Source organism: Hylobates moloch, unplaced genomic scaffold (assembly GCF_009828535.3).
Source record: "Hylobates moloch isolate HMO894 unplaced genomic scaffold, HMol_V3 SCAFFOLD_3, whole genome shotgun sequence".
Classification (NCBI taxonomy): Eukaryota; Metazoa; Chordata; class Mammalia; order Primates; family Hylobatidae; genus Hylobates; species Hylobates moloch.
In genome coordinates, this window is record NW_026652278.1 from 70569846 (window position 1) to 70597760 (window position 27915).

General features: G+C 43.7%; 1 protein-coding gene and 1 long non-coding RNA gene across 2 annotated transcripts in view; one reads left to right on the plus strand and one right to left on the minus strand.

The window, feature by feature from the left end:
* Positions 1-27915, plus strand: part of LRMDA (leucine rich melanocyte differentiation associated) — a 767717-nt gene that overhangs the window by 187516 nt on the left and 552286 nt on the right. The window lies entirely within an intron of this gene.
* On the minus strand, positions 7412-10081 carry LOC131383082 (uncharacterized). Its single transcript, XR_009212829.1, has 3 exons — positions 9916-10081; positions 8902-8977; positions 7412-7667 (listed from the first exon to the last, which is right to left on the minus strand). It is a non-coding gene; the product is annotated as an uncharacterized LOC131383082 (long non-coding RNA).

The window sequence follows — 27915 nt, forward strand, 5'->3', positions numbered from 1 at the left end:
TCTTGAGTCCTAACTTCCATAACATCTAAAGAAGTAGTGGTGCCTTCTATTTGTTCAGTGTTTAAAAATCTTGAAAATACTTTCACAGCCATTGTTATATTGGGTATTCTAAATAACCTGAGAAGGTAGAAAGGGCAGTAGTTGTTGCCCTGGGTCTAGAGCTGGGGATATGAAGGCCTGGAGAAGGTGACCAATGAGCCCTTAGTCACAGATAGTAAATGCGAAAACCAGGACCCAGTCTTTTCACTCCTGGTCCAATACTATTCCCTTTGCTCTTCCATAGTGAGTGGTTTCTCAGCACCCCTGAGTCAGTACTGCCATGTAGAGATATTGGTGAAAAAAGAGAAGAAATTCACATTGGTCTGTTTTCTCCTTCCTTTGGACATTTCCTTCTTCCCTTTCTCTCCCCATCAAGAAGAATGTCTTTTGTTCTTGGGGTAGCTATAGACAACCTCCCCATCTGCTGTTTTCCCTTCTCCCTTCTCGCAGCAGGAAAACAGGGTGATTATGGGGCCTTCTCTTAGCCGAGGTGTTAAGGGTTTATGTAGTGCTCGTCGATTAATGGCTAATGGACGCCGTTGGGTTGTTTCAATGACAGTTTCCCACAATCTGATACTAAAGTGGAAGCCTTGAGTGAAGCTTTTATCACTCTTTCACCAGGCTCATCAAGAACTTCCTTTTCCTCTCTGGAAATTGTATTTCATGTGGTATATTTCTAATCCAAGTGTTACATCAATCAGCAATTCAGTGTAAGCTTGTGGTTCTCCTGGAGTGTTTTACAAGCAAGGATGGGGTTTCTTATTCTGGCCCTCTTGGACTCTTGGAAAAGTACTCCAACTGCAATTTCCTTCCATCTATTATGATCTGTTTTTTTAGTTGCTATTAGAATTATTGGGTATTTCAAGACATTATCTTAATAAAGGCATTCCTTTCTGGGCTGTGCTTGACCTGTGGGTGAGATTGGGATTCTCTTTCTTCTCATGGTTATAGTGAAGTTAGGGTTCTCAGAAAACCCAACAAAATGGGAGCCTTTGAAACGTGATCTTTTTGGCCAAAGACTTCCGTGTGGTTAAAGGGTTGCTGGATGTTGTCAGCCTGTGGATTTCCATCTGGAGAGTGGTTTGTTTTTAAGAAAACCCTCCAAATGGTCAGTCTTTCATATTTCAGATGTCAAAGAAAGAAACAAGACATTTAAAATAACTAACACTAGAGGAAATATTGGCTGGCAAGAAAGGGAGAGTGAGATCTGGCTCTTGGATGTATCGCTTCAGCTGTTTTCTGAATGTTTGACAAACACATGACTTTGATGTGCTAGAATTATAGCAGCCCGGGGATGATGACTACTATGGTATTAGTTGGTTATAAGTCCACCTAAGAATTAGGATCTGAGTTCATGAGCTGGTCCCAGTGAAAGGAAAGAAGGAGACTTTGGAGTCTGGATTTTGGAGTTTGGGATTTTTTTTTTAATGAATATTTTTTAAAGAGCGAGAAAAACTCTCCTTTACCCCAGGGAAGACTATCTAGCTGACATTTTCCTCTATAGTGTCCCAAGGAAAAAACTTATCCCCAAATCCTATCCTATTCATATAAAAGACTTGAGATTAAAATTTGGGTTATTTTCCCCTTCTCATTTTAAAAATTCATCCGAAGCGTTTTTGAAAAACAATACAAAAAACCTCTCTCAGCAACTGTGACAGGATATAGCAGCTGTCTGAGAATTTTCTTTTTTTTTTTTTTTTTTACTGTTATCTTTTCTTTCTTTAAGAAAAGAGTCGTTTCAGAGGCAGCCGTGACAGCTCTGTCATTTCACTCACACCTCTAAATTTCTCTTTCTGTTGTCAGTCAGCAGACAGTAGTCTCTGGATTCTGATGGGCCTGAGGGATGTCCAAATACATGAGAGATCGGAGAGAGGCCTGCAGCAGTGTGCGTCAGAAGCCGTCATCTTCTGCCTTTATTCTTAGAGGAATTGTCAGGAGTTTATAAAGTTCCCCTGTGCTGGGATCTCCAAGTCTCCTCTGCCACCATCTGCAGCCCACACAAATAGGCATGTGAGGGGCTGGGGCTGGGGCTGGGGCTTGGGCTGGGGCTGGGGCTGGGGCTTCCTGGAATGTCGCTTCTGTAAGTTCCAGTTAAGAGGTTGTGTTGAGTTCCTCTACCCTGCGTGCTACACTGGGGAAATTAAGACTATATTGGGAGTAAGTCCTTTCAGGACGAAACCACTTTAACAACAATAGCAGCAGCAGCAGCAGCAGCTACTCCTGTTTATGAGTTCTTATGTTCTAGGCACTGTGCCGAGTGTTTCACATCCACTCTCCACTCATTTTCCAGTAGTCCTGCAGTAGGTACTATTTTTCATCCCATTTTAGTGATGAGGCACCTGAGGCTCAGATTCATTAAATAGCTCAAGTAACTTGCCTAAGGCCATGCAGCAAGTAAGTGACAGAGCTGGGATTCAAACTCAGGACTATGTGACACTGTCGCCTCAAGGCCTTAAGCTATGTGCAGTTCTCATATGCCATCACTGTCTTTTTTTCCACTGTGTAAGGAGACACAGAAATCATAATGACCTGCTGGACAGGTGAGGCCTGTGCCCTTGTCCTTTTTTTTTTTTTGAGATGGAGTTTTGCTCTTGTGGCTCAAGCTGGAGTACAATGGCATGATCTCCGCTCACTGCAACCTCCATCTCCCAGGTTCAAGCGATTCTCCTGCCTCAGCCTCCCAAGTAGCTGGGATTACAGGCACCCGCCACCACGCCCGGCTAACTTTTTGTATTTTTAGTAGAAACAGGGTTTCACCATGTTAGCCAGGCTGGTCTCAAATTCCTTGGCCTCCCAAAGTGCTGGGATTACAGGTGTGAGCCATCGTGCCTGGCAGCCCTCATTCTTTATGTAGTATTATGGCAGCTGAATTAAGATGAATAATGACAGCACCATGACTTGGGGGCGGTGGGGTCGTGGGGGTCAGAAGTACCCCAGGAGGTGGAGGAGAAAGGCCACCTGAACCCAAAGGAAAAGGTTCTATAGTTGAAAGCAACCTGGATTTAGACGGAATCTCTACGAAAGGGGCCCCAAAATGCCTGAGCATGTGAGCTTGATATAGGTCGTTCGTGGAGCCGAACTTACCTATTGGTCTGAGCTCTCCTGCCAGGGCTTGGCACATAGTTTGAACAACCCCAGTAGTCATCTTATAGATGTTGGCAAAACTACAAACAACACATTTTTCACTTTTAAAGGGGCCACTTTTGCATCTTCTATCTGTGGTATTCCATTGTCCCCAGTTTTCTTATTCTTTCTTCTGTTAATTTCCCCTGCAGATATAGCATCTCTGCCATCCACAAATGTGTCTTGGTTCCACCTAACTTGTTCCCTGGGGCAACATGGAGGGGAGGCAGACACACCTTGCTGAGCCTGACTTTGACCATGGCTCATGGTGTTCAGGCCCAAAGCATTCAGGGGATGAGCTACACAGCAAAGTGGGATGCCCAACATTGCTACCTCCAACATATCATTGTTAGTCATTTCCTTTCTGGAGTTAGACTGCTTGAGTGCAAATCCTGATTCTACCTCTTAGTAAACCTGTGGCCATTTGGGTGGTTATTGAACTTCTCTGTGCCTTTGTTTCTTTGTCTGTAAAATAGGGATAGCAGCACCTAACTTACAGGGTTACTGTTATTGATAATCATGATTATTGCTTTTATAGCCTTATACTAAGGGCCAGGCCTATTCTAAGAATTTCACATTCATGAATTCATTCAATCCTCCCAGCAGCTCAATGAGGTAGGTATTGCTTTTTCTTCATTTTGCCGATGAGGAAACTGAGTTGTAGAAAGGTTATTTGCCAAAGGTCAGACCGGTAGTAAGCAATGGAACAGAGATTCAAAAGGAAGGATTCTATGCTCCTAACTGCCATCCTGTCCCCTAAAATTTCATACCTACAACATGCTTAGCATAATACCTGGCACATAGTGAGAATTTACTAAATATATACCGTAGATAATAATTGCAGTATTATTACCATGATGAGGATTAATGGAAGGCACTGTATTAGCTGCTGATAATAATGATGCACAATCCCCAAAAAGTTCACTTGTGTATTTAAAAACCAATGAGGAAGATGGATGCTTTAATGAGCGATGACCACCAAGTATGTACAAGCTATGACAGATGATCTACAGGATGCTATGGAAGGACCAGCATTTCTTTAAATAAAAACTACTGATAACTTTCATCTTAGGTCAGGCATTGTACTAAGTCCTTTGGGATGGAGTTATTTTACTGAATCCTGCATGGTAGATGCTGTACCATAATTACCCCATTCTATAGACACTGAGGACTGGAGAAGTAACTTGTCTAGGTCACGCAGCTCTAGGGGGCTGAAGGCCCTGGGCTCTAAGCCACTGTCCCACTGCCCAACTTGCCTGAGTGCCTCTACACTGATGGTTGTTTCCCAGGACTTCCTGATTTTTTTCTGAAGGATGGAAACAAAGATGACCCAATAGGAGTGAGGTCATTACCTGCCTCCCACTTTCCCTTCAGCACCAGACCTCCAGGATATGGTTCAGTAAAACAGCAGTGAATTGGATAGAGGAATCGTCTCTGTGGAGTGACTTTCCTTGTTTCTTTGGGGTGGACCATTCTGGGCTTTCCTCTTCTATATGTGTGCTCATGTGACACTCTTTGTGGAGTGCCAGGGACTGTGTCCTTCAAGGACAGATTGGGTACCCTGTTTTCTGTGGCCTTCCATGAAAACTGCCCATGGCATGCTCTCCTTTCTTTGGGCCTTGAACTCTGAATCATGAACAGAGGCACTTCTGTCACATCTTCCTTTGGTTCTATGTTGTGTGTATTAGGCTGCTGTGACCAACTATCTCAAAAGTTCTTTTCGAATAGAAATCATGTCTGCTCAATATTCTACAGCATCTGTCAGGCTGATGAGCATCCCAGACCTCTCCAAAATCAGAGTCATTTTTTCTTTCTTTCTTTCTTTCCTTCACCACCATTTCCAATTCATCAGAGTCCTGTCAGCTCTAATTCTAAAATGTTTCCTGAATCTCTTCCATCACCACCCTGGGCCAAGCCACCATTACATATTTCCGGGACAACAGTAGTAGCTTCCAAACTGCTCTATCCCTTTTCTTCTTTTCTTCCTACAATCTGTTTGCCACATGGCAGCCAGAGTGGGCATTCAAATTGTCAATCAGCTCCTTCACTCTCTTTCTGAATTCCCTCCAGCAGTTACCTGTTGCACTTGGTGTAAAATCCAAAGTCCTTCCATGGCCTGTAAGGCCTGGTCTGGTCTGGTCCTGTCAACATCTCCCACTTCATCCCTGCAGAACTCTCTCTACTCTGTACATGCCAGGCCCCTTGGCCTTGTGTGGTCACTCAAAAAGAACAAACCTATTCATTCATTCATTCATTCATCTTAGAATCTTTAAAAAGCTATTCCTTTTGTATACAACATTCTTGGTTAAGTTGGTTCCTTCTTATCATTTAGGTCTTAACTCAAATATTGCCTCCTCAAACACTCATATAACCCACTTATAACTGGCAGTCTCTGTCTATTCTGTTGATTTTTTGTTTTCTTCAGATCACATATTATTATCTTCACAAGTGCTGTTTATTCATTTGCCTAAATGTGTATTTTCTGTCTGCCCTCAGTAGAGTATAAACTCCATGAGCCAGGGCCTTCACCTACCTTGTTTGTTCAATCCTATGCCCCCTGCACCTGGCAGAGGGGCTGAACCATAATACCAGCTAATAACTAATAAGCAGTTAACATTTGTCAAAGTATTACTATTTGCTAGGCATTGTCCCAAGCCCTTCACATATATTAAGCCATTTAGTGTTTACAATGACCACAGGATGTGGATATTATTATTATTCCCATTTTACTGATGAGGAAACTGAGGCATGGAGGATTTATGAATGCAATAGCTGAAGGTCATGCAGCTAGTAAGTGGCAGAGTCTGGATTCAAGGCTCCAGAGCATGTGTTCCTAATGGCCACATTACAATGCCTGTCTGGTAGATACTGAATAAACCCTTGTTGGGTGAATTAATGAATAGAAGATGCTCAGTAGAGCTTTGTTGGATAAACACAATCATGGATTATTGTGGAAATGTCTTAGGCCTGAACATTGTCAACTTCCCAGAGCAGAGGGCATGGCACTGCCCACGTGGGTATGAAATGCCCCATAACTCTAAATGGGGTTTGCTCACACCACAGTTGCTAGTTATACTTCATACTAGATAGAGCCGTCTAGCTCGATGGTCCTTTTCTTCCTTTATTTTTTTTCCTTTTTTAAAGGGAAGAGAATTGTGGGAAATATTTTGTTTTCCCTGGGAGCCAGACTATGTATTTACTTCAAGTTTTATTAAATGAGTTATAAATTTTCCCAGCAATTTACTCATAGCTCAAGAGGTTTAATTTGCATGTGTTGCCTTTTACAATATGCTTTTCGTAATGTTGCAGATGCTTCTTCCCCAGCTTCAGTAAACAACAGGCACTCCGCCAGGTTTTTGACTGAACATGTGCCAGGCCTGGGAAATATGAGTTAACTCCATGGTGACTGTGGGGGGCCACACGTCCCCCTCTGTCCAGGGCATCTGGGGAGCTGAGTTGAATTCCTGAGGGGCAGGAGCAAAGATTTTCTGAATCTTCTTTTTGGACATCTTTTTAGTATTTTTTTTCCACACACAAAATAAATCAATAAACAGACATTTCTGCTTAAGTATCAGGTTTGCACCGGTCCTAATTAAAAAGTAGTGTTAATACGATGACAGAAAGCGTTTGCTAGGGCCCCCAGGGTGATCTCTAGAGAGGCTAAAGTCACTTTAGCCTTTGGAGAGCTGCCCACGGCCTATGATGGTGGAGCCCTTTGAGCTTCGAAGAAGCCAGTCCCTCTGAGGGTCCAGGTCTGATGTCTGTTTCACTTCAGGGAGAGAGCCTCAGGGTTGAGAACTCATCCTCTGGTGTCACACTGCCGGGTTGCATTCTGGCTCTGCCACTTATTAGTCATGTGACCTTGGACAAGGTACCTAACCTCTCTGTGCCTCAGTTTCCGCATCTGTGGAGATATGGTCATAATGGTCCCTGTCTTGTAGGTTCATTGGGGGAGTTAAATGGAATACTGCATATAAAGTGTTTGGAGGAGAGTGGTTTATAAATGGACACATGAATGGCAGTGCTGATTGTCCCAGGGCTATTAAGTTCATTGGCTACAACTTAGGGGACAGGTCCTCTCCATGAGTTATTCCTGGTTGGAGACGGAGGGCACTGGAGCAAGGGATGGATGGTGTGTTCATTAGAATGAGGCTTAGCTGCGTGTAACAGAAGGGCTCAAGTTAACAGTGACTTAACATTGTAGAGATTTATTTCACATAAAAGGAGTATGGAAGTATTGCAGGGCTGGTGTGATAATTTCATGGTGTCATGAGGAACCCTGGTTCCCTCTCTTTGTAGCTCTGACATTCTTAGCATAGTTTCTCATGATTCAAGGTGGCAGCTTGTGCTCTTGTCATTCTGTGCTCATTCCTCCCTCAAGAAGCAGGGAGGAGGAAGGAACAAAGAGCAGTCTCATTACCTCTTAAGGAAACTTCCAGCAAGTCACACGTAAGACATTCTTTGACATCTCATTGGCCAGAGTTTAGTCACAGAGCCACAGCTAGCTGAAAGGAAAATGGAATCGTTTAGCTTGGCAGCCACATGCCAAATAAAAATCCAAGTTCTGTTACAAAGCGGGAGGTGGAGAATGGGTATGGACACACGGAACTACCAGTGCGTTGCCAGTATTGTCCTGTGGTTTTGTGACTTGAGGCTGAAGGAATTCCCAGGTACATAAAGCAGTATTAAATTTTGTTTCCTAGATGATTTTAGGTGGCACAAATACATTTTTTATTTGAATAATCTTATAATTTTTTGTATGCAACCATGTTATAATTAGCATATCAAACCCAGGATTTCACAGATCTCCTACAGTGTGATACAATGTTATAATGCTTTTCTTTAAGTCTAAATATAACTGCATCAATGTTTAAAAAATTAAGTAAATGCAGGCATATAGAGATGAGCCAGGCAATCTGTGCAGTGGCTAAATGTGGGTCCTGGGGCCTGAGTTTGAATCTGTAACCTGCCACTTACTGGCCAAATGACTTTCCATGCACCACTTTGCTTATCTGTAAAATGGCATTAATAATAGTACCCATCTCACAGAGTTGTGGTAAGGACCAAATGGGTTAGTACTTTTAAAGCTCTAAGAATAGTGCCAGGCATGTGATGAGTAGCCCATGAACATTAGTCATTGTTCTTATTGTTATTATTTCTGTCGTTATTGTTATTATTATGGCTTATATTACTGCTATTATTAATAATAATGATTACAATAGATGACATTTGAATAGAGCAGAAATTACAAGGGTGGTACATGCATGACTGAAATTAGGGAAACACTGGCTTAGAGGAGTGAGATTGGCAGTTAATCAGGAGCAGTCTTAGACACAGCTATAAATAATTATTAACAATTAAAACTAGTGCTTTATGTTTAAAGTGGCTCCATATATGATAATAACGTTGATTAGAGTTTATTGAACATTTACTCTGTGCCAGGTACCATGGGGTGTGCTTTAAATATATTACTTTTAATTTTTCCAATGCTGTAAGCTAAGTGTTCTTTTTATTCTATAGATGGAGAAACTTAGTCCGGGATAGGGTTAAGTAATTTCCCCAACATCCCGTGGGGACCAGCATCAAGGCCCCTGCTGATAAACGCATCTTGTTTATGTCCTTTTTGGTGCCCTTTCTTCCCTTTTCCCCATCTCTGTTTGGATGTCGAGGACCCCTTCACTCCACTCAGGACCCTCTGATTTCCCCTCCTCCCCATGTTTCTTCCCACACCCCAATTACCAGCTAGTCCATATGTGCCAGCTGTTTCCCAGGTCTCTTCCCACTGTCAGAACTGCCCTGTCCATCATCTGTGTTCCTGCAGGACACAATAGGCAAAAGCTAGTCTGATGAACTAATCTATGAAAATGGATATTAACAGACTAATATGTAGCCCTCTCTGGGTCATTTATTTTAGAATGAGCTTGTTGACAAGGTTTTGTTTTTTCTTCTGAATAATTTACTTTTCTCTCTCTTTCTTCTTTTAATAGACTTTATTTTTTAGAGTACTTATAGTTCACAGCAAAAATTGAACAGAAGGTACAGCAATTGGCCGGGCGCGGTGGCTCACGCTTGTAATCCCAGCACTTTGGGAGGCCGAGGCGGGCGGATCACGAGGTCAGGAGATCGAGACCACGGTGAAACCCCGTCTCTACTAAAAATACAAAAAAATTAGCCGGGCGTGGTGGCGGGCGCCTGTAGTCCCAGCTACTCAGAGAGGCTGAGGCAGGAGAATGGTGTGAACCCGGGAGGCGGAGCTTGCAGTGAGCCGAGATCGCGCCACTGCACTCCAGCCTGGGCGACAGAGCGAGACTCCGTCTCAAAAAAAAAAAAAGAAGGTACAGCAATTTCCCAGATACCCACTGTCCTCGCACTAGCATGGCCTCTCTCACTCTCAACATGGACTTGAGGTCTTCACTCAAAGGGATAATTCGTGATGGAGATTAAAGGCAGCAAACAGTTCAGTAGCCTTGTGGGTCTGTCCTAGAACATCTCCTAGGTTATTCTTTAAGGTTTTTTAATTGCTGTATCATGGGATCCTGACAAAAATGGGGCACTGAGATGATGACCAAAGGGATCAAGGACACTGGTGAGTGATCAGTCAAGGGCCCTGCTCCCCCTTCTCCAGCACCCAGCCCTGTGTCTGGCACATGGAGAGCATGCAGTCAATACTGTTGAGTACATGAATTGCCTACCAGAGGCCCTTTGGATATGCAGGGAATGGAAGGTCCTTTAAGGAATGGGACAATGACTTACAGTGGGTAAGGTTTGGTTGGGCCTCGTGAACTTGATAGATTTTTTGGAAGGGGGGCTATAATGTTCTGTCATGCAGGTCAGCTTGCTGTCATCCTGGACCCATGCGTGTCTGGCTAAGTGTGAACTGAACATGAGCAGCATTATGCAGGGATTAGGGGACATTCATCTTCCACTCTCTCTCTTTGGAGCTGGAGGCTCAATGTGTTACTCTTATGATGTCATAAAGCAACTGATGTCTTAGTACATCCTGCAAGAATTATTTCCTCTTTTACTCTTCTTACAAATTGTACCTTATGATCCATTGAATTTCACTTTCCTGTTTTTCCAACATTTCTCATTTTCTGCCCTTTTTATCCTCTCTCAGACCATTGGGGGAAGGAAGAAATGTTGCTTAGCAACCAGAATGAAACTAGTCAATACTGTTTCTAATATTAACCCTTTGGTAATGTGTGTGGTCCCAATCCATGTGTTATAGAACTCTCCCCTAGTATGTTTTAAACTAGAACTTCATCAAAAGTTGGCAGCTCAACTGAATGTTCGAATCATAGACATCAAGGATATATTTGTGGGTTGTTATAAATGTTAGCAAGTTCCACTGGTATAAGTTATACACATTGTCTGCTTATTAAAGTGGTTTACTTTTATATTCTTAACTTTTGAAATTTGCTGTGACTATTTCACATTTTGCTTTCACTTTTTGAACCAAATCGTTTCTTTGCTGGTTTGGTGTGTGTCTGTGTGTCTGCTGGTTTGCTTTTTAGACATTTAAGTCCATTTGTCTGACAATTGGAAGATGTTTTCTGGGTTGTATCATTCATTCATGTAATGTTTATTGGGCTCTACTCTCTGCCAGGTGCCATCCAGGGCACCGTGGAGTATTGCGCAAACACCGCAGAGGTTGAGCAGACTTGGTTTCTGTATGCATCTTTTCATCAGCAAAGACTCTTTTTCCCTTCTCATCTTCATCTATTGAAATAATATATAACAGGGTGGGTTTTCAGATGCGATAGTTACTCTTCTACTGGAATGGTTTCTTTGGCTTTGATTGGACAATATTATCCGTACATTTTAAGCCCTTTAAGAGTGAGGGGGCTGGGCACGGTGGCTCATGCCTATAATCCCAGCACTTTGGGAGGCCGAGGCAGGCAGATCACAAGGTCAAGAGATCGAGATCATCCTGGCCAACTTGGTGAAACCCCATCTCTACTAAAAATACAAAAATTAGCTGGGCATGGTGGCGGGCACCTGTAATCCCAGCTACTCAGGAGGATGAAGCAGGAGAATCACTTGAATGCGGGAAGCGGAGGTTGCAGTGAGCCGAGACCGCACCACTGCACTCCAGCCTGGCGACAGAGTGAGACTCCATCTCAAAAAAAAAAAAAAAAAAAAAAAAAAAAAGGTGAGTGAGTGAAGGATGGAACAAAAAGATAAATATTGGCCAGCTCCTCTTTCATACACCAGGTGCAGCTGGTGCACACACACAGTTAAAGTTTGGGAGTGTTGAGTTGCCCGACATAAAATCATGTTGCTGAAGTTGGCCTCCAGTGTTTCTCTTCTTACATATGTGCCCCCCTTTTTGCTACAGGTGACCTATCAAATCTCCCCTGATATCCAGCACTCTCATGCCAGTCAATGCCACCCTCAACTGGGGGAAACTGAGCTGATCTCTTCTTTTCCTTAGGGCATTTTTTACTTTACTGAAGACTCTCTACAAACACAGTGCCTTTGGGGGTGAACCAGAATTTACTGTGGTACTGTACACAGACAGTAGGCTGAGTGAAAGCTGAACTGATTGGGGTTTTCAGATTGCCTCTGTATTCTCTCACTTGGAAAGGGGTGATTCCCCCTTACATTCCCTCTCAGTTCTGGAGTGCCTAGTGGATGATATGGTTGACCATCCTTGGACCCCGCATTGCCTTGCAGGGTGATGCCAGTTGGGTTACTCACATTCTCTGGGTCCCCAGAGTTCCCATACACGAGGCCATTGTGGAGTTGTGGGGGTTGTGTGGATTCCCCCTGTTAGCTTGAGTGGCCAGTATTCCACAATGCTTGGGCTTGGTCTCTGTGAATTTGTTGGGTGGCAAAAAGTATCTACAATGACTAGATTCTGTAAAGCAAGCTAAAGGTGAAGCTGGCCTTAATGATTTTAGCTTATTTGTTATCTAAAAGATAGTGGTGACCTAGGACTCATCAAGGTGTGGCTTTGAACTGGAGTTTGGCAGATGTCTTCAAAAAGGCATCCAAAACACCTGAGATATTATTACATGGTACTTGGGTTCTTGCCTTACTTTATTCAGAACAGAAAAGGAGAGAGAACTTAGAGACATAGGACTGGGCATGAGCTTAATTCTAGCAGCTTCTATTATTGAGCACCTACTATGTGGCAGGCGTTGTTCTAAACAGGTCTCTTGCATACGTTGTCTTCCAGCCTTTCCAGCAGCCTCGCAAGGAACACATTCATATCCCCGTTTTGTGGGTAAAAAAACTGGGATTCAAGAGAGGGTAAATATCTTGCTCAAGGTCACATAGCCCACATGGACCAGGCAGGGATGTAAATGTAGATAGGGTCTGACTCTGTATCCTGTGCATTCTCTGCAGGACCACATTGCCTCCTTTGCAAGTCAGCTTCCACTTGAAGGCAGGGGGGAGCTTGGGTTGTAGTAAACAATCCTAGATGTAAGTAATATGGGCATCCAGCCATCGAAGCCTGCCAGGCCAGTTTTTACCACGTGAAAGCACTTAGTTGTTCGGTAGGTCCCATTGACCAGCTAAAACCATAGCAGGAACAAGGAAGGGGCTACAGGAACCAAATAAAAATTTCACATTCACTAACTTGGAAAGTCTTTCTTCATTTCTCATTTACTGCATTGCTGTATATCTTTCCATCTCTTCTCTCGAAACATGATCCCAGTTTACTTTGAAGTGGCTGAGTGTGGCAGGGATTCTGTGAGGGAGAGGTGATTCTGACGATGATGATGGTCTTACCTGTCATTGAATCCTTTACATATATGTGTGTATACATGTATACACATGCATACGTAATATCCCCAAGTCATTTTGATTTTTCCTTCATTAGCTCTCACTTATAAGTTATACATTTTCAAATATAATATGCATCCATATATGTGAATAGGTATGTGTATATGTGTACATATACATATGCATACATGTATGTCTCCAGTGCTTTTTTTTTCTTTTTGATACAGAGTCTTGCTCTGTCACCCAGGCTGGAGTGTAGTGGCACAATCTTGGCTCACTGCAACCTCTGCTTCCCCAGTTCAAGCGATTCTCATGTCTCAGCCTCCTCAGTAGGTGGGATTACAGGCAGTCACCAACACGCCTGGTTAATTTTTGTATTTTTAGTAGAGATAGGGTTTCACGATGTTGGTCAGGTTGGTCTCAAACTCCTGACCTCAAGTGATCCACCTGCCTTGGCCTCCCAAAGTGCTGGGATTACAGGCGTGAGTTACCACACCCGGCCCCCAGTGTGTTTTTATTTGTCCTAAGTTTCCTTTCCTCCTCACAATGCTGCTCCCCATGCAGGGAGCTGGCCAGGCAGCTCTAGCGCAGGGGGAGTGAACAGGGAAGGAACTAGCCATGCACCACAAGGTCATGTGAGAATGTCAGTGTCTGGGCATATTACATGGCAAGTCTTTCCTTCAACGACCTCATGATTTACCTGGGTTCTTGCTGAGCTAATCTCCCTGCAGCAAGAGGACAGTAAGTACTGGCCATATGGCTGGAGAAAGCTGCCCTGGGCCCTGCAAGGCCAGGCTGCCTGGAATTCTTGGGGATCTGTGCCCCGCGGGGAGGATATCCAAACCAGCAGGTGGAGGAAGAGAAAGAGACAAGAGCTCAGGCCTACGCAGAGCTTCCCTGATGGGGCCTGGTCTGCTGAGTGGGAAGGAACAGTCAAGGCCATGGAGTCGTCAACTTCTCTGCCCTGTGTCCTCCTGGAAGGGAAAGGGAAGGCCTGCCAGGGCCTGCAGAGACAAGCAGCCATGTGGCTGGTCACGGTCCAAGGGAATGTGTCCCACTCACAAGGCCTAGAGTGGGAAGAACACCTCCTTCATGCTGCATGAGCAGGAGCAGACAGTGTTTACCTCTTTTGTCCATGGACCTGTGTGGGGGACCAAGGGACCGTATCATCCTACGTAAGATCAGCACATGTCACAGCCAGGCAGAGGGCTCACGTGGCATGCCAACCAAATTGCCCTTTCATTGGCAATGCTGAAAGTGAAGGCCATGATTCTCAATTCCTGGGGATGCGTTTTGTATTTTGAAACTCAGATTTCAGCAGGCACTCCTGCATTTTTCTGTTCAAACCCCCAGTCTGAGAGAAGTGGGCTCAAGAACGTAAGCTGTTGGACTCTTCCTCATCCTCTGCTCAAAAAGCATTCTTAACGAGCCTCAATTCAGAAAATGAAGTGTTCAAGTCCAAGGCCTGAAAACCCTGATGCATTATAGTAGGATGAATATTTTTTCTAATTATTTGTATTAATACAACAGCAGCCTAGGTACATAGGCTGTGTATGAACTTATCTGTGGCTGAACTCCTTGTCTCACAGATGAGGAAAGCCTAGATAGTGGTCTTTTGTGAGAAATGGCTTGTTGGAGGGAACAGGTGTGAGCAGTTAGCAGAACCTCTCATATTTATTTTTTTCTGACTTTGAGGGAGAATTCTGAGAAACGATGGAAAGTGGGAAAGGGAAGTGAGTAGGAAAAGTAAAGGGAAATGTATAAAAATGAAGGAGAGAAAGTAAATAAGAGGAAGTATTAGAGATACCAACCATGGCATCCAGCGTTTTCCATGTTCTGTTAATCAGAATCTCAGCTTAAATTAGCATAAGCAAAAAGGAAATTTATTAGTTCACATGTCTGAGAAACTGAGGAGTGGATAAGACTCCAGGCCTGACTGGAGCCACAGGCTCAGATAACACAGTTGCCGCCATCTCTCTCCTGCCACCTCATGGCTCTACTTCCCTGCTGCTGACACCCAGGTAAACTTCCCCTAAGGGAGGCAACGTGGCTGTGAACTCCACAAGGCTTTCACATTATCTTCTCATCAACCTCAGTCAAAAAAGAGAGATTTCCTCTCACCAGCAGTTCCACAAGATCCCAGACTGGGTCTTCCAGTCGCTGATTGGGCCACATACCCACCAACCTCAGTGGTCTGTGAGAGATGACACCCTGGTTGGCCAGTCAGTTTCTGTGCCTGCCTGGAGCCTGGGTGCAGTTGGCTCCATAGAACTCAGGGATGGAGGGAGGTAGGAGGAGTTTCCCTGGGGCACATCAGGGTACTTGTACAGGAGGATGTGAATGCACACCGGACAGGAAAAGACCTGCCAAAGGAAGATGTGATGAAGCGAAAAGAGGTCCTGGAGAAGAGCTGTTGATGTGATGGTGCAATGAAGATGGAGAAACAAGGAAAATCAAACCTGTGCATTGCTTTGGGTGGCCAGACTGGATGACAAAGCCAACATGGTAGAAAGGCTCTTGTATCAACAGGAGTTGGTCAAGATGTTTTCTAGACAGCATTTTAAATTCAGAGCATCCCTTTTATTCTAGGCTTTAGAATGAAGGAATGTGGTTCTTTGGGCCTGTGGATCTTAACCATTGCTAGAACCTACTATTTTGGAGAGCTCTGAGAGTTAGTGAGGAGAGAGTCATGAGCTGGAATAAACATTTTTTGAGTACCTACTATTTAGAAGACACCAGTGGTTTAAAGATCAATAAGATATGGTTTCTGCCTTCTGGCAGAGGTATGGGTAATATAACAACTACAATCTCGTGAAACTCTCATATTCTCTGATGAAAAGGAAATATTTTCTTCCTCCAGGACTAAGTTACTCAGGCTGTGCTTCCTGGAATATCAGGATTGACTTAGGTGTTTCGTGGGAAAACAAAAACAGAAACAACAATTTGTGTCTTGACAGATTAAAAGACGTTGCACCTTCTTTCCACTGGGGGAGGGAGGATTGGCATTTGCAATGCTCATTGTCATATGTATGGCTCCAAGAAGTTTGGCAATAAGAAAGCTTTTAGACGTTGTTCAACTGGGCGTTACAACTAGCTTATGTGACGATGGTGTAATTCTTTCATGGCACGAGTATAGTATTGAACATGGTTCATAAAACAGAGCCCACAGAATTAGCCACATCTTCATGGATTTGCACATGCAGAGCCATTTAGAAAGATTTTGTTACCCAGTCTAGTCGTGGATGTTGTAAGGGACCTATTGAGTGTTTCCCCAGGCCTAGGCCACGCTTCTCACCACGCCCAGCTTCCTGAGAGGTTTATAATGCAGATCAGATGACACCAGCTTCTCCTGTCTTTTGCCTCTTTGAGTTTTCTCCTCAAGAACTAGTCACAGTAATTCTGTTCTTTGGAGTCTGGGAAGACTGACTGAGATTCACTTTACTGGTATCCTCATCTCCTGGTGGTACCCAAGGTGATTTTGGAGGTGCATAGCTACGTCATTAATCGTGTGAAGAACTGCTTTTTCCCTCTCAGTTCTCCTTTCTGTCCTTTTGGCCACAATGAGGAGAAAGTCTCAGTTTGGAGCTGCTGTGTCTTTAATGTTTCTATTACGTGTGGATTTTTTTTTTTTTTTTTAAGAGAGCAGCCCTCAGGCTCAAAGCCTTCAGTAGGTCATTATGTCTGACTACATTTTTAAATTATTTTGTTTTCTCTGTACATATTTCTCTGAATACTTTTTACTTATGACTGTAGACACTTTCTGCTTATGACAGATGATCCTGGTCTTTATGATAGTTGTATAAAATTCCCTTTAAAAATAAATATAAGGAGGAGTGGGTCAACTTAGATCAAGGTTTCTTAATCTTGGCACTAATGATATTTTGAACCAGATAATTCTTTGTTGTGGAGAGTTATCCTGAGCACTGTAGGTTACTTATCAGTGTCCCTGGCTTCTACCCAGCAGAAGCTGCCCCCACCAAAGTTGTGACAACACAAAACATTTCCAGACATAAGTGTCCCTATAGCATGACTGCCCCAAGCAGTGCAAACCACCAGTTTAAAGCAGAGTGATATAGAAGTGTAGCAATAGTTGTGAAGGTGGTGTGGATGACCAGATTTGAGTCCTGTAGTATGGTTAGTGGGCTGGACTGCCACTGGCTGGCATAAGAGCTGGGCACCTTCACCCCACCCCATCACTCTCTCCACTTCGAAGCCTTTCCAGATGGCTCTGTGTGGGCAAATCAGTGAAAATCTGTGGTCTCTGTGGGTTGTTGGTAAGAGAATGAGCTTTGGACCCTGTTGCATTTGGGGTTGTCCATTCTTTTGCAGAAGCAGCAGAAGTCCAGGGAGGGAGCACTGGGCAGCCCAGCCCCGTGACAAATGCCAAGTCACCAGCAATCAAAAGAGGAATGCTGAGTCATAATTTCCTTCATTCAGGAATTAGCATGTGCTTTTGAGATTTTGAACTACAGTGCAACACAGAGCTGGTGAATGAGCAAGGTTTAAATATTCATTTGGCATTAGCATCTGTGAGGATGGCCAGATACTTTCATTAATTGGATTCAGGTTATATGTGTTTCATTTAAAAGCAGCTGCGATCACTAATGGAATGACCTCTGTGTCACTTTCCATTCTGAAGCAGGAGGCGCGATAGCTCCTCTTAGGATGTTGTGTTTGCCACTTGCACTGACACCAAATGCTGGTAAAATATGGTTGATGGCTTTCAACCAAGCTCCCCGCTTTAAAAACAAAATTTTGTTTTCATTTTTAATAAAGAGACAGATCCAAGGCTTGAAAGGCATGGGACACTGGGCAGCTATACTGATGGCTGCAAAGGTGTGGGATTTGGGAGAAGTCAGTTTTCTCTTTCCTATCCACCACCCTTCTTCCTCCCACCAGCCTCCACCACCTTGAGGGCGTGAGTCCAAACGGGGGACCCAGAGGTAGGTCTGGGTGTCCAGGTGGCTCCCCATTCTCCATTCAGCTTGGGGCTCACCTGCCACCCACTCTTGCCTCCATGTCCCATCCCCAACATGCACACATGCCTCTCTAGGCTTAATTTTGAGCATTTAGAAAAACATAAGACCACCCCGCCCCCAGCTCTCTTTCCATTTCTCCCTTTCCCACCAAGATTCACACAGACCAGAACAGAGTCTTTCAATGACAATATACTATTATGTTAGTATAATAATAATACATTTGTTTGCTCTTATTCCTAGCAGAGCAGCCACGGAGTGCTCTGTTAAAATGTTAGATGAGACCCTGTTACTCCTCTGCTAAGAAATCTCCTCAAGGCCCAAGTGCTCCCAAGGCCCAGGAGACCTCGCCCTCCCCTTGGCCCCTGACCTCTGCCCTCAAGCCTCCTCCCTGGCCCTGGCTCCCTCCATGCCAGTGGGTGCAGCCTGTCCTTGCAGCTCCTTGAACCTATTGGATGTCTTTTTCCTTGATGTTCCTTCTATTTCTGTCTCAATACCTCTTTCTTCCTTTGCATCTTTGCTTAAAACGTGTGTCCTTTGTGTGGTCTTCCCTGTTGAGAATGACCCGTCCTCCCACCCCAGCTACTTCTGCTTCTTGCTTTCTCTCTACAGCCTCAGAGTCCTCCACGACACTCTGCAGCCCTCATTTCCCATGCAGGTTTCATGCCTTCCATTGCGGGAATCCAACTCCACGAGGGCTGGGGTCCCATCCGTTGTAGTCATTGGGGTATCCCTGGCATCTGACACACAGGGATGCTCAATAAACATTGGTGAGTAAATGACTGACTGTTACTATGACTGTATTAGTCCATGCTTGCATTGCTATAAAGAAATGCCTGAGATTGGGTAATTTATAAAGAGGATTAATGGTTCTGCAGGCTGCGCAGGAAATGTACTGGCTTCTGCTTCTGGGGAGACCTCAGGAAGCTTTTACTCATGCCCTAAGGCAAAGGGGGCACTGGCACTTCATGTCGCTGGAGGAGGAGGGAGAGAAGGGGGAGGTGCCACACACCTTTAAACAACCAGATCTCACAAGAATTAATTATCAACCACAGCTCCAAAGGGGGTGGTGTTAAACCATGAGAAACCACCCCCATGATCCAGTCACCTCCCACCAGGTCCACCTCCAATGCTGGGGATCACAATTTGACATGAGATTTTGTGGAGACACAGATCCAAACTGTATTAATGACTGATAGTAACAGCAGCAGAGGGTGTCAGGGGTTACAGAGTGCCTCTGTGTGCATTTTCTTGCTTTCCTCACCACAGCCCCATGAGGTAGGCTAGGAAGGTTTTATTATCCCACTTTGCAGATGAGAAAGGTGAAGCCCAAAGATACCCAGGCATCTGTTCAAGTTCAAACAGCTAGCAACAGTGAACTTGAATTTATTTCTTCTGTCCCCTGGGCTGTTTATCTTTGATGTCTGACATGGCTGATTCACGCTTCTAGAATTCTAGGGCAGCTGCAGGTGACACCAGTAGGCTGAAGTTATGAGACCTAGGTAAACGAGTATCATGGTGAAATCCCCTCCACTCCCGAGACCCCACACCTTGCCCACTGGCTTCTCCCAGACAGGCCAGCCTCCTTAGGCCTTGGGTATAATTAGCCTAGAGGTCTCTGTCCTTGATACAATAACTGGTAAGAAGCTATCCATTCTGCCATTCATTAAGACAGGCGAAACAAGATGAAATATTTTAGGCGAATCATCTGGCCTAATTTAGAAAGGCTCTGTAGGGCTAGAGCCTTTGATTTATTGGGGAGAGGTATCTGTTATCAGAGAGTCTCACACATGGACTTATTTATTATCCAGAATCTGTTTTTAATTTTAGAGATTGTTTACCTAAACTGCTGTGTGTCAGATTCCAGGACGGATTTCTGCTTAGCATTTAATTTTAGATACTTGCCACAGTGGACAGAAAAAAATGGACCTCCAGAATTTGTAGTTTCATTATGAATCTTACCCTTGGCAGCCCCTACCAGTAGTTTGTCTTTGAAATCTCCTTGGTACTTGTTAACCCTGCTCTGCTGTGAAAGAGATATAGTTTATTTATTGGACTTTGCCCATTTATGAAAAAGTACAGAAATTATTAATGGTTTAGTAGCTATTAATGCATTACTTGGGTGGAATTCAAATTCTAATATTTATGGTAAACCCCTTTATAATGAAACGGGCAGAGAATCAGCTCTCTTGCCCCTTAAATTTGGAAGGCTCTGGATGCCATTGGAATGGCTCCCTGTGAAATATGAGCCCTGCTGGCGTTATATATACACCCATAAATAAAAAATAAGTACTTTGGGTTGGAGGAGAAATAAGAATATTTGTATAGATAATAAAGAGGAAATGGTCCAGTTTGGTTAAGTGTGTGTTTAGAAAATGCCAGGGGCTGCTGGGACTCGAATGAGGGATGGGAAAGATCAGGCTGGAGGACTGTGGGTGTGGAGGACTTCTGGGGACTTGCAGGAAGGGAAGCCTTGTGGAGGCCATCTTGGGACCATAGTAAGATGTGTGGATCTGGGAGGCTTGTTTGGATTCCAAGTCTTCCCTAAGTTAGTACAGCTCTTTGATAGCTGTTGAACTTACCTGGACCTCAGCCTCCTCCGCTATAAAGTGAAGCTGATATCTCACAAAATTGTCAAGATGATAAACAGTGTAGACTTAGAATTGTAATAAGTAATCCACAGATCTGGGTATATGAGGCCTAAAGAGAGAACTCGGGTATGGCAAGCATCTCAGAGCAGGATTGGAAAAAATATATGCACACATATAGAGATACATGTATTTTTGGTGTGTGTGCATGATTGCTGGCTGTCGAGTGGAAGACAGGGAATATAGAATGGGTATGAAATGACTTTAATATGGACATTTAAAAAAATAGGGTCTCAGAATACAATAAAATGCATTGAATACCTCTTACCCACCAGGGCTCTTCTGCCTGTGGAATCTGTTTTGGGTTAATGTTCCCTGATCTTTTTCTAGTCCAACTGAGCTTCTTTCTGTCCTCTACCTGTTAGAAGCTAAAGGGTTTGGTTGAATCTCTACATCTCTAAGCATCTAGTAATCAGCTGTAAAATCAACATGTAATAACAGGAAGGAATCTTAAGGAGCATCTTGTTTAGGGATGGCAAATACATTTTATTGCATATGAAAGCTATATAGTGGTGGCTTCTAGAAGTGCTGAATTGAGATAAATTCTGACCCATAGCCATGTTTAGCAGGAAAGATGTGTGACTGATGAGTGGTACCTACTAGAGTTGATGAGTGGGAAGTAGTGATGTTGTGTCTCGCATCCTCTCATAGTTTTTTGTTTGTTTGTTTGTTTTAAGAAGGAAACTAAAACCTAGCACAGTCAACTGGCCAAGCTCACGAAGTTAAATCTCTGGCTTCCAACTCAAGTGATACTGAAGCCACACCACACTGGTGTGGTTACTACAGACCTCCTAGGAGGATAGCAGTCAGCTGCCCCTGACTTAACAGAGTAGCACTTCAAGTGGACATAGTGTTTGACGTCTCCTTGATGTGTCTGATGGCCTTCACAAAGAGCCAAAAAGCCAAGGCCCAAGAGACTATTTGGACTGATGATGATTATGTTAATGATAACCCATTTATTTAGTATTTCTATGTCCCAGGTCCTATACCATGCCTTTGATGCTTGTTTTCTCATTTAATTACAACAATCTTATCAGTGGGTGACAATCTCTTCATTATGCACATGAGGAAAAAGCGGTCCAGATAGGTTAAGAAACTCTGCAAAGTCACAAGCTAGGAAGTCTCAAAGTCTCACAGACTCCAGAGCACGTGTTTTTAATCACTGAACATCTCCTATGTGCTTGTGAATGGTGCCATCCCTAGAGGTGGCATAGATGCATCCTCCGAGTACCATGAAGAAAGATGTACATGTAAAGTAGCAAAGGAAGCTGGGGTCAGTGGGTGGTCGGTGCTCCTGACAGACAACATTTAGGCGGTGGGGAAGAATGTCCTTGCCATCTCATACAGAATTACCCTATTTCTGTGTGTGCTGCTGTGACTCCAGCAAGAGTTGGATGGAATTGGGGAGATCAAGTCTCCAGTTCTTTATTTCTGCTCGCTGTAGGTAATTGCATAATGACTCATAAAAGTGAAATTTCTGGTGAGCATGTCTGCCATGCTGTTTTGCTAATGGGCATAGACGTTTCCTGACTTCAGAAGGAAATGATCCCTGATGCTGGAGAAAGGGACAACCTTTCCCCTAACAGATTTTGCCTCTCTTGTCCCTAAGTTATGAGGAGCCTGAGTAGACAGTCTCATTCTGGGAGCTTTGGGCTCCTCCCCATGGTGCTCCAGGGGCTGGTGGCTGTCTTGCATTGAGCCTGTTTACTGTGTGGTGAAGGCAGAAGACCTGTTCATTGTATTCCTAATTTTACCTGAGTTAACTATAGGCAGATAACACAGGTCTTGGACTCAGGTCCAAATTCATTCATCTACCAGGCTTATCCTTTGTCTGCCTATTGGCTTTTAAATATTCAGGTTACAGGGTATAATCTTAACATTTAGGTTAACTGTCAAATAAAAATAAAAATTAAAATTAATAAGGTGGAAAAAAAAGAGTGTCTTTATTTACAACTCTTATTGGAGCTGGTGGAAGGGCTCCCTCTCAGCCTATGTGATTCCTGTCTAGAAAATGGGCTCTTCTCTGCATGGTGCAGTCAGCAGACTACTGGTCTCTTCCTGGGCTAAGTGTGGGTTGCTCCCCTGCCTGAATCACATAGAAGGAAGCTCAGGAAATTCTTTGATCCAAAGCTACTTTTCTGTCCTAGGAAAGCGGTCCCAGAGGGATTTCACTTCTCCCCAAGAGAGCAATGAGAATTGCTCTCATTGCTGCTGATGATGGTGGAGGAGGAGGAGGATATTATGTTAGCATTTGAGTAAAATCATCATCACCTGGCAGGCATTGTTCTAAGTAATTAACATAATCCTTCAATAGACTTGAAGTTGCTGTTATTATTATCCCCATTTTGCAGTTAAACAATAGCTTGCCCGGTTGCAGTTAAATAAACCATAGCTTGGCCTGCTTGGTGGCTCACATCTGTAATCCCAGCACTTTGGGAGGCCAAGGCTGGCAGATCACTTGAGGTCAGGAGTTCAAAACCAGCCTGGCCAATGTGGCAAAACCCCATCTCTACTAAAAATACAAAACGTAGCCAGGCGTGATGGTGAGCGCCTGTAATCCCAGCTACTTAGGAGGCTGAGGCAGGAGAGTCTCTTGAACCCCCGGAGGCAGAGGTTCCAGCAAGCTGAGATCATGCTACTGCACTCCAGCCTGGGTGACAGAGCGAGACTTCATCTCAAAAAAAAAAGAAAAAAAAAGAAACCATGGCTCATTTATTCCCTCAGGGTCATATTATTGGTACATGGTGGAGCTGGCCTGAGAATAGAGTCTGTGCTTGGTGACTGGAAGAGTGTCTTAGGAGAGGAGCACTTCCCTTTCCCTGTTAGTCTGCAGACACTTACTTTCCTCTTCATGGAGATTATTTTCTTTTTGATCAAAATGAAATCCAGAAGAGAGAGGGAAAATCCTGATGGAGCATCTTTGCAGGCCCCTTTTATCAGGGCTTTTCTCTGGCTTCATCTACCTGCCTGCTCCACAGGCCTCTCTCCCTCACCTAAACCCTAAGGCCTATCTGTTCTTTGTCTGTCATGAACAGTTCTCCAAACCTTTATTCACCCTAAGTTATAGATGAACGACAGAAGATGAATGTGTTTCTTGTCCCAGCAATATTTGTATTTTCATTGTAGTTGAAGAAGTGAAGGTGGAATTTCAGGTGCAACCGACCAGGTGCTGCTTCCCACTCTATGGTCTTTATATATCCAAGCTAACCTGAGATCCAAAGCTAGGAATTTACTTAAACTGTCTGCCATTCCATCTGTTTGGACTTGTCTACAAGCCAATCAGGAAGATATATGAAAGGTGAACAGAGGCAGCATTGTAGCTCCTTCTGCACTCTAGGATTGTACAGTGCCACAGTCTCCAGTAGCATGCTCTGAACATGATCACCGTATCGCTCTTCCAGATGGAAGGTGATCCTGCAATCAGTGGCCTTCGCTTCGCACAGTGTAGGCTACAGTCAGGCACCTGACTCAACGAGAACATTCCTTAGGTGCCGGGAGCAGGAGAGGGAGGCTGGACATTCCATGTTGCCTGAGGCCACCACCCTTTGGACTAAGAGACAGAAAGAAAATGGCGCTCACCTCTGGAAAGACCAAGTCGTTGATGTCCTGCCTCCCCTCTTCAGGGCTGTTCTACCTATGAGGCCATCTCCTGAAGGCACCATATTTTTTATATAACATTTTGTCCTTTTAGAAATTATCCTGACGCATGTCAAGAGCTTTCACACCGAAAAAATATGTCACATTAGCTTCCAAGTTTCTGATTGTCTAAATAACGCAGCAACTCAACATACAGCTGTCTGGCATTTTGACAGTACAATAACCCATAATTCTTCCTGCCACTCAACTCTTCAAGGTTAGCATTTTGTAGTTTGCTCTCAAGGAGTAGTCATTTAAATTTTCAAGAGCAAAGAAATGAATGTGGCTGCTTCATACCTCTCTTTTGATCTTTCCTTTATTTATTTGGGTGCTTTTTCCATTTATATTTTCCATTATATATTTTGGAATGCTTATGTTTGGGTGTAAACTTTTCTTGGAGGGTTAGAATGTTGTGTCCCATTCTCCAGATAGATGGGAATAAAAATGAGACATATCTGCTGAGCTTCAGAGGGCAGCTGCCCTGTGAGCAACTCCCAAGCATTTGCAGTGGAGTAAAGCAAGAAGGAGCTAGTAGGCATATGGAGTAGTTTATGACTCTTCCCCGCCTCCTTTCAGAAGGCAGGTGAAGTACTTGCAGCTGCATTCTGAGGAAGGTGGAGTTTCCGGTTTCTACCTTCTCTTGAGAGAACCCCACTTGCTTGGTCCAACCTCCATCCTTGAGTCTCAAGGATGAGTCTTGGAAACGCAATTAACATCTTTGACTTAGCTGCTGGTTTCTGAATTGTCCTAACTGGCTTGGTTGCAACTGGTTCTTTTTTGTAGGCACATTACTCTCCCTAGGTGGGAAACTGGGTTATGAATCTGGCTTTCATTAATTACCTCTATAACCTTGACCAAGTCAACAGTTTTCCCCTTTGAACTTCTTTCCTTATTTCTAAAATGAGATTACTAGCTCTTGCCATACCTGCTACTCTAGGCTTATATAGCTGGGATAAGAAGAAACAATAGGGATAAATGTGCTTTGAATTATTGAGAGCCATGCTATCTCAATATTAGACATTATTGTGAAGTTTTTCTTTCAGCCCACTGCCAGTTTATATCCCGGATCTACCTTCCTGCCTGCAGTAATTTAGTGGCTTATTGTGATGTGTGGGTCACTTTCTGAGACAAAGAGAGTCAATATAATGCCTTCTGCCAGGAACAGGCTTTATTTAGTGGCCTTTCTTGGACTGTGTTCAAGAGTAAACTCTTGGATCTTGGGCACCCTGAGGATATCTCAGGGTTTAAAATTCCTGAGATAAAATAATTAAGTTTTAGATCCATAACTGAGTGACAGACTCAATGAATGTGCTTTGCCTGGGAAAAGCCTCACCTCTCCAAACTCACCAACCCATGTTTAAGCACATGAAGTTAAGCACAATTTAAAAGCCTGAATGTGTGTGTAAAAAGAATCACTGTGTTTATAGGCAATCTGTTTACACTTTGAAAGCCATTAGAGTGATAGTGATAAAAATTTACCAGCTTAGGCCCTAAAATCTCTAAAACATAATTTGTTTGTTGAGGCCTATTGGAATTGATGAAGAAGAGAAGTAACTCTTCTTCAGCATCCCTGGGACTCACTCTGACAAGTCTGAGAGGGGCTGCTGGCTGGAAATTATAGAAGGTTTGAATCTAGGTTCATGGGGAGTTTCGAATGGGTGGAATTTCTTTGGTTGGTTGCTTTTGGTGAGGAGGAATCCAGGTCAATTTTCCCCCGTTAATTAAAGGTTTTATGACCCCTCTTCTTCAGCATTGGCAATCTCATTTGCTGTGCATTTGCTACTTCTAACTGGAGAGTCTGAAGTCTTGTGCAGTCTACTTGTATAAGATGCCGGAGTATCACAGTCCCACGCTACAAATAGCCTGGGCTAGGAGGAGAACAACTTGACGGGGTTTACCGCAAATGTTTCGATACTAGCAATAACACAGTCACTTGAATTGCATATCATTCTATACTCTTCAAAGCATGTCGCATCTGTTAACATAGCTGATCTCAGAATAGTGCCACGAAGCAGGAAGGACTATGATTTCTAAAATTACGTTTTGTTTTTGTTTTTGAGACGGAGTCTTGCTTTGTCACCCAGGCTGGAGTGCAGTGGCGCGATCTTGGCTCACTGCAAGCTCTGCCTCCTGGGTTCACGCCATTCTCCTGACTCAGCCTCCCGAGTAGCTGGGACTACAGGCGCCCGCCACCACGCCTGGCTAATTTTTTGTATTTTTAGTAGAGACGGGGTTTTACCGTGTTAGCCAGGATGGTCTTGATCTCCTGACCTTGTGATCCTCCCGCCTTGGCCTCCCAAAGTGCTGGGATTACAGGTGTGAGCCACTGTGCCTGGCCAAAATTACGTTTTTAAGGATTTTTTTCTGACTATGAAAATAGTGCATATTCATTATAGAAATTTTGGAAAATACTGAGAATCATAAAAAAGGAAATTAAGGTTGCCTGTAATTCCCCACTTCCCAGAAATAACCACTTAAAACCTTCTGGAATATATCCCCCCCCACACACATACTCCTTTTTGTATGTATTTGCACAAATACCTGTAGATTAGATTTTTAAATTTGAGATCCTTCTATAAAGATACTATATTATTCTAGGCCTTTCACTTATAAACATTTACCCATGTTATAAATAGTTCTTGAAACCCCACTATTTAATAGCTGAATAGCTTTCTGTTTGAAGAGTGTATTATAATATTGTTGAGTAACTAGGTTATTTTCAGTTCCCTATTCTACTTGGTATCATGAAGTATGTTCCAGGACATACATCTATTTTTTTTTTTTCATTTTAAACACAGCTCTGATTATATCCTAAAGACAAACTCTTAGAGATGGATTGGCTAAGATGTTTCTGTCTACTTTTTGAGGACTATTATGTAAAGTGATAGAAAGGCAGGGATTTTATCCCAATTTGATGGTGGGAAAACTGAAGATCAGAGAGTTACACTTTCTTGGCTCAGGGTGCAGAGTGGAGCAGCCAGGTGGCCCCATGGAGGCACACACCTTGCTGGCACTCTTACCACCTGGGAGGTGAGGACGGCCGCTTGGCAAGGCTAAGCTAGGTTACAACGTGGCCATCGTGGGCTCTCTTCACAGCCCCTATTTGACTGTGGTTTGTGATACTGATGGAGATTAACCAAATTGTCATTCTGCTTCACGTCACTGCTTCTCAGAGCTTTCTGGGCTTTCCCTCTCCCCCTCTCTCTCCAACTCAGTGCTCTCTCAGAGTGGCTGCAGCCCATCTGCCTGCGTGTTTGCTTGCCTTTCTTTTTAACCTAAAACATTTTGGAGGATGCCTATCAAGTTCCACACCCTGTGTTGGCTGCAAGGGGTACAAAGATGCGTTAATTCAGTCCTGACCCTCAAATGTCATCTAGGATGAGAATGCAAACAGGTAACTGTGGTGAAGTATGAAGAAGACATAATCCTGGGGCTGTGGAAGAATCAGAAATGTCCCGTTTGGGAAGCATATCATGCTGTTCCTGGTGCATGACAAACCTCTAGTCTGCTGCCTCAGTGGACCCCTTTGTATTCCTATCCCATAGTATGTGTTTTGCCCAGACTTATACCCAAAAGTCTTCTCACTTTTGCTCCTTTTTGCTCCTTATCTGCTTTGACTTACTTCCCATTGTTTTTGTACACAGCGGGCACCTAATAAGTAATTGATGGTGTGGCCTCACCTCACCACCTGGCCTCTGGGTACCTCTATCCTGGCCCTATTCTTGCTACTTATAAATTCCCAGGAAGTTGCACCTGTCCCT